This window comes from Tupaia chinensis, unplaced genomic scaffold, assembly GCF_000334495.1.
Source record: "Tupaia chinensis unplaced genomic scaffold, TupChi_1.0 Scaffold000251_1, whole genome shotgun sequence".
Lineage (NCBI taxonomy): Eukaryota > Metazoa > Chordata > Mammalia > Scandentia > Tupaiidae > Tupaia > Tupaia belangeri.
In genome coordinates this window covers 3694051-3701177 of record NW_006159731.1, presented here as the reverse complement: position 1 = coordinate 3701177, position 7127 = coordinate 3694051, and positions in this window count along the sequence as shown.

Below are 7127 nucleotides of genomic sequence, written 5' to 3'. Positions count from 1 at the left end.
CAACAATATTTAAGAGAACTTTGATGATGGAAGTGTGTTTAAGGGACTCGACTTTCAATTTCACTTAATGCTAATAAATTTAAATAGCCACTTATAGCTGGTGGTTGCCATATTGATTGGTATAAATTTAGAACATAGTTAAAAGTCACATAAATCACCCCACCCCACCCGGGGAGGAAGGCTATGCCACAATCTCTTTTCCTCCATTCTCCTCCTGGGATTTTGGGCAAGCATGGCCATACACACCTGGTGTGACTTTTAAGCCTCTAGGTCTGGGACTCAGACCTCAGTCGGCCATGTGGGAGTCCAATGCCGTAAGCAGCAAGCCACCTGCTGGCACCACTCTCATTCTCTTAATATGTTAAAGGTTTGAATCAGGCCAATGATTCTCTCAACCTCTGCTGCATGATGAAATCACACTAGGATCATGGAAAAAATACTTATCCTTGGGTCTCCCAAATCAATATTATTTAGTTGATCTGAATGTGCAGTCTAAGTATTGAGATTTTTTTAAAAAACGGGCAGGTACTTTTTACCCCCCAAGATTGGGAACCATCACTGAAGAAAAATCACTTTACCAGATTGCTTTATTGCTCTTTCAGTTCTAGATTTATCTGCAAAGTATACTAAATTTACAAGTCGAAAAGGCAAATATGGCACTGTTATTTAAGCTTATTACAACATAAAAATGTATATGGATATAGACTTTTACATAGTCTATCTGTTCTAAAAATCTGAAATGTAATTATTTGAAAAGATTAAATTAGGTTGATCTGATAATACATACTCTAATTTGGAGGTTTTCCAGGTTGTTAACAGACCATGAGTTCAAGATAAAGACAAAGAGGCTATGTAAATGTACTTGCTTTGAGATCTGACTGTAGTCTTCTGTCAAGATTTGGCCATCTGCCCAAAAACCTGCATGGGCGACCTCACTGAGTAATCTAAGTTTCAAGTTTATGGTGATCTCAGAGGGAGGTCTTTAGACAAATCATCTGGAGCAACACACACCAACTGCTGAGTTTGTATCTTCCCTGGGATTAGAAAAATAAAGTTTTTGGCCAAGACATTCTCTCTCAAAGCTACTATAGAAATGATTCCAGGAAGTGTTAGGACAGTTGTTCCCAGGACTTTTAGGGCCTCAGACAAACATACATTTCTTCTGGCTAATAAATACTAAGTGAAATAGGTACATGATTTATTAATTTAAAAAAAAAACAAACTGAGAGGCTGGCAGGTGGTATGGTGGTTAAAGGTGCTAGACTCCCACATGATCAAGTGCAGTTCGAGTCCTGGACCTGGTGGCTTGCTTTCTCACTTTCTCTCTGTCTTTCTCTGGTCAAATTAAAAAAAAAAAATGATGATAATTAAAGTAGAATAAAATAACTATTTTTTAAAAAAGCTTTTGATTTTAAAAGTTCATTTGACTTATAACAGGCTTTTTTGTAGACCTTGACTCATTGATATAGCTTTTTATGGAATAATAATGGACTACATATAGTCAAAATTTTGGAGATCAACCAGGAAGATGTTGGGAAAAAATCACTTTACCAGATTGCTTTTATTTACTGTTACTTTATTGTTTGTCTTTTAATTTTGCTATGGGTCACATGCCCTCACTGGAGAAAAACAGAGAAGGGGGAAAGAGAGTAAAAGGGAAAAGCACCTGCTGAGGAAATGGCTGCACTGCAACCCTTTCTCCTCCATTTTCCTGTCGGGATTTTAGGCATGCGTTCACGTGTCTGGCGTGATTTTCAAGCTGTCTGAGCCTGGACTTGAACTGCACAGTTGGCCCTGTGGGAGTCCAGCTGCCTTAACCAGCATGCCATCAACTGGCCCCATTATTTGTCACTACTTTAAAATAAGAGAATGAGCAAAAGACCAGTGGAACAGAACAGTTTACAACCAGACTCGATATATCTTTATACATTTAATATGACTGAGAGAGTATTATAAGTCAGTGAGAGAAAGGGCGACTAGGTAAATCTCACTGGGAAAATGCTTATTCACACATACAAAATAAAATTAGTTCCCTACCTCACACCAACACCCAAATAATTCCAGGAATACTGCAGGTATAAAATGACAAGTAAAACTTTTAGACAACTTGTTGGATGTGAATTATTCTCTATCCCTTAGGTCATAAATATGAAAGAAGAACACCTGTGGAAAAGACTGAAATTTGCCAACACAAAATTTAAAACTTACATATGTTGGAACCAGAGGATGGCATAATGGTCATGTTGCTCAACTCCCATGTAGTTAACCCTAGTTTGAGTCCTGACCCAGTGGCTTAAAACTCATGCTGGGTGCAGCATGTGCATGCATGCTTAAAATCCTGAGGAGAATGGAGGAGACTGGAATGCAGTATGGCCATCCTCCCTGGGGGGTTATTTCTTGCTTTCTATCCCTCTTTCAGCCTCTCCAGCAAGCACACCCACCCTATAGCAAAATTCTCTCTCTAAAACAAAAAAACTTCTATATGTTAAATGGTAAAAAAAAAAAAAAAAAAAAAAAAAAAAAAAAATTGATTTGAAAAATAGATTTGCAACACATAGTTAATAAATATGGAAGGGTCTGGGACCAGCAGGTGTCATAATGTTTATATTGCTGGACTCCCATATGGCCAACCATGGTCCGAGTACTGGACCCAGCAGTTTGAAACTCACACTGAGCCACATGTGTGTGAGCCCAAAATCCTGAGAGGAGCATGGTGGAGAAGGGATTGGGACATGACCATCCCCCCTGGGGGTGATCTCTTGCTTTCTGTCTCTCTCAGCATACGTGTCCTAGGGCAAAAAAAATCTCTTAAAAATTAAAAAGGAAAGGTCTTGCAAAACAATAAAGAATAAGATCAGAAAAAAAAAAGGGGCAACTCAAGCTGTTCACAGAAGAGGGTATCATATCAGCCAATAAACATGTAAAAAAAAAAATACTCAGCCTCTCTAGTAGTCAGATAAATTCAATTTTTAAATATAATATCAAACCCTTCATATAGGCAAAAAGTATAAAAACTGATATCAAGAGTTGTTTTGGGACCAGCAGGTGGTGTTATGGTTATGATTTCCCATGTAGTTGACTGTGGTTCTAGTCCCGAACCCAGTGGCTTAAAATTTATGCCAGGTGCATGTGCATGCACACTCAAAATCCCAATAGGAGACTGGAGGGGAAGGGATTGTGGTGTGGTCATATCCCCTGGGGGGGGGGTGATTTCTCGCTTTCTGTCTCTCTGGTGATTGCATGCACCCTATAGCAAAAATCTCTCTTAAAAAAGAAAATTGTTCAAGATAGGGTCAATGGGAACTCGCAAATGCTACTAATGTAGTGAAATCGGCACAACCACTTTGGAAAACAACTTGCTAGCATTTAGAAAAGTAGAGGGTATACTTACGCTAAAATACAGCAACATTATTTGTAGCATATATCCTAGACAGAATTTTGTGTACATGTGTGTAAGGTGGTATTTACAGAAATCACCATTGAATTATTTCTTATAAGAGCCAAATTGAAAATGAAAAGGTCATTAATTGGAAAAATCCTAGGCAGGTTGTGGAATAGACAGAGTTAGTGAATTGGAACTGTGTGTATTGGCCCAGCCTTTGTGGTGCAGTTCATAGTGTACTAGACTGTGATGCTGGAAGCCACATGGTCAACCATGGTTCAGCATCAAGACTGGCCTGAAAATGCAGTGAGGGCACATAATGGGCACCCAAGATCTTGAGAAGCTTGAGGGCTGGGGAAGGGGATCTCTCCCTCTCATGTGCATGTGCTCTCTATAATTGAAAAACAAAAAACAAAGACCAAAAGAAAAAACAAAAACATATCAATATGGATATATTTCAACATGTTGAATGAAAAATGAATCATAGAAGAATATACAATATGCTATTTATATAAACCTTAAGAAAGCGGAGGAAGATAGGTGGTATGGTGGTTAATCACTGGATCCCACCTGGCCAACGGCATGGTTCAAGTTCTGGATCTGGTGGCCTGAGAAACATATTGGGTGCATGTGGGTACATGCCCAAAATCCTGAGAGGAGAAGAGATTGAAGCATGGGCATCCCTTCTATGTGATTTTTCACCTTTCCTCTCTGTTTCTCTCCATCTCTCTTCAGTGAGTGTACATACCCTGTGGCAAAAATTAAAAAAATATTGTTTACAGGAGCTTATATATGTAGATAGCATAAAAGCATTTATGGTTACATTTACTTTGAAAATGGGAAAAGAAATTGGGGAAAAAACAAAGTTTAAAATATATCTAAAACGTTTTATTGAGCTGAGTGGCGAGTTCACAAGTGTTCATTATATATATGCTTTTTCTTTTTTAGAGGTTTTTTCCTATAGGGCGCGTGTGCTCACCAGAGAGACAGAGATAGAAAACAAGAGAACATCCACTGGGGGAATGGCCACGCTGCAATCCCTTCTCCTCCATTCTCCTCTCGGGATCTTGGGCACACACGCACACGTACCCGGTGTGAGTTTAAGCCACCAGGTCTGGGACTCGAACCATAGTTGGCTACATGAGAGTCCAACAACATAGCCATTATGCTAACTGCTGGTCCCATTATATATATGCTTCTTATAAATGACTGTCTCCCAAAGAATAGTCCATGATAAGATTTGTGATTGAGGAAAGAAAACCACGAAGTCAGAACTTAAGAAACTCCATAATATCAGACAATGTAACCCAGTTATTGAGCATGTAATGTGTCTTAGGTGTGGATTCCAGCCCCAAACTCAGGTGTGCAGGAAGTAGTTCTTTTCTGTTTCAATCCCCTATTCAGGACTCAGGCATTTGTGAGAAAGGAAAGGAAACTGGTCTAGACTGTGATGTGTTCTGAAAAACTTGTCTGGTCCCACTGTCCCGACTGGCTCTTTGTAATTGATTGCCGCAAGATGTGCTTCTTCTGTTTGGGTGGCTCTCCATGTTCTCTGTTTTCTCCCAGCCATGCTTGGGGGCAGGGGGGCAGAAATTATTTCTTTTTTCTTTAGAGAGATTTTTGCCATTTGTAGTTGCCAGATCACTGATGGCATAGTTATGAGTGACTGATTAACCACTGAGACCCTACTGTGTGCTGGATACAAGAGGAAAAATGAATAAGCTTTGAGTCTCACAGGACAAACAATCCAGCTCTTGTGATAGTGCACTGGATACAATGGAAGCCAATGAAGGACTTCTAACCAAGGTCAGAGAAAGTCTTGAAACCAATAGGGGGGTGTCAGGAAGAATGAATTAGGGCCCAGGATATAGCATTTATTGAGTTTTCTACTTTTAATAAAAACGTTATGTTTGCAGTTGATTTATTACTCGCTATCATTGCACATAAAACATTACCAAATGCCCAAGACAAACTTGTTCAGAAGTGAGATATAATGAACGTAAGTAATAAGGCAGCTTCTGATATATTTGGGCTCTTGAGGTCCTCAGTTTGGACAATTAATCCTCTATTAATACTTAGCTGTTCACACTACAAATTTAGATTTTAAGTTATACAGGAAATTATACCATCAAAGTTACAAAATGTGTTAATAATCTTACAAGATCTTTGTGAAGAACTTACAAGTTATGGGTGTTGGTGTTTTAAGAAATGAGTATTTGTTTATTAAAGGAGACACGAATGAGTTTATATGTTTATTAAAGGAGACTTTTGTTGACTAATTCTCTTTGGCATTCATTGAACATCTACTGCCTATTGGAAGATAATCAGAGATTAAACTAATGTTATAGGGTCTTGAAAAAAGTTGGTAATTTTTTTTTTGGGGGGAGAGATTTTCACTGTAGGGCGCGTGCGCTCGCCAGACAGACAGACAGAGACACAGAGACAGAAAGCGAGAAATCACCCCCCAGGGGGATGGTCACGCCGCAATCCCTTCTCCTCAATTCTCCTCTCGGGATCTTGGGCATGCACGCACACGCGCCCAGCGTGAGTTTTAAGCCACCGGGTCCGGGACACGAACCACGGTCAACTACGTGGGAGTCCAGCAACATAGCCATTACGCTAACTGCTGGTTCCCGAAAAGTTGGTAATTTTTGAAAGGCATTATCAATAAGAGATAAGACCCCTTGTGTATCAGGGGCCTTATACAAACTAGCAGGCTACCGCTAAGCTTATTGCTGTTATCTTCCTGCTAGTTCTCTGTATAATTTCCTTCATGGAAGTTCCCCTCAAGAGGGTATATTAGATTGATTTCTTTTTAAATTGTGTGTAAGCAGATTTTCTTTTAAATTTTCAGTATGTCAGTAGAATACATCTCCACTACACTAAAATATAATAAAGTTATCTGTCAGGCACCTAAATATTTTTGTAAAATTACCTTGAATGCTATAGCTAAAAATGCAGTCTGATGGCTGTGGGTTTTTTTTGTTTTGTTTTGTTTTGTTTTTTTCCTAAATCATGATCAACTTGGTTTTAAACAAAACAATGTGAGGTATAATTTCTCAATTTCGGTGGCAGTTGCATATCCAGCAAATTTCAGTGACTATTAAAGCAACTGACAAATGCCTTCTTTCTTTCTCTCTCTCTCTCTCAGGTTTTCTTTTACAGTTAAAGAAAAAATAAGTCCTCTGCCCAGATACTTATAAAGAGATTTTTTAGCAACAGGAATGTTGGGATATTGAAGTTCCTGCAGGGTTATGCTCTGTTGTGTGGGACCATCCCTTTCACCACAGGCAGGCTAATATTCCTGGTTCATGGCCCATAGTCAAAGACTCCCCATAATTTCCAAATGCCTTCCAGAAGATAATGAAAACCATCCTCTCCACACACCTTGAGAACCATTACACTAGAATCTAGATGGACTTCACCTTCCCCTCTTTCAAACCAGGCTCGTTGCTATCAGCACAATGGAAAACATCTGAGATTCATTTAACACAGATGTCTTTCACTGACAACTTATCTCTTCCTTCTAAGAATAATTTACCACCTGTTGGAACACATGCCTCCTCTATGGGAGAAAACTGTGGAGCTCTAAGATGTAGCAGTAATCTTAATGATGGGAATTTTGCCAGCAGAATCTTCCAGGTTGCCTCCTGCCACTTGGCCTGCCTACAGAACACAACGCACGAGGGCCACAAGCTGGTGTTTTGCACCTTTAAACCAAGCATAGTGGTGTCGACCTGACCAT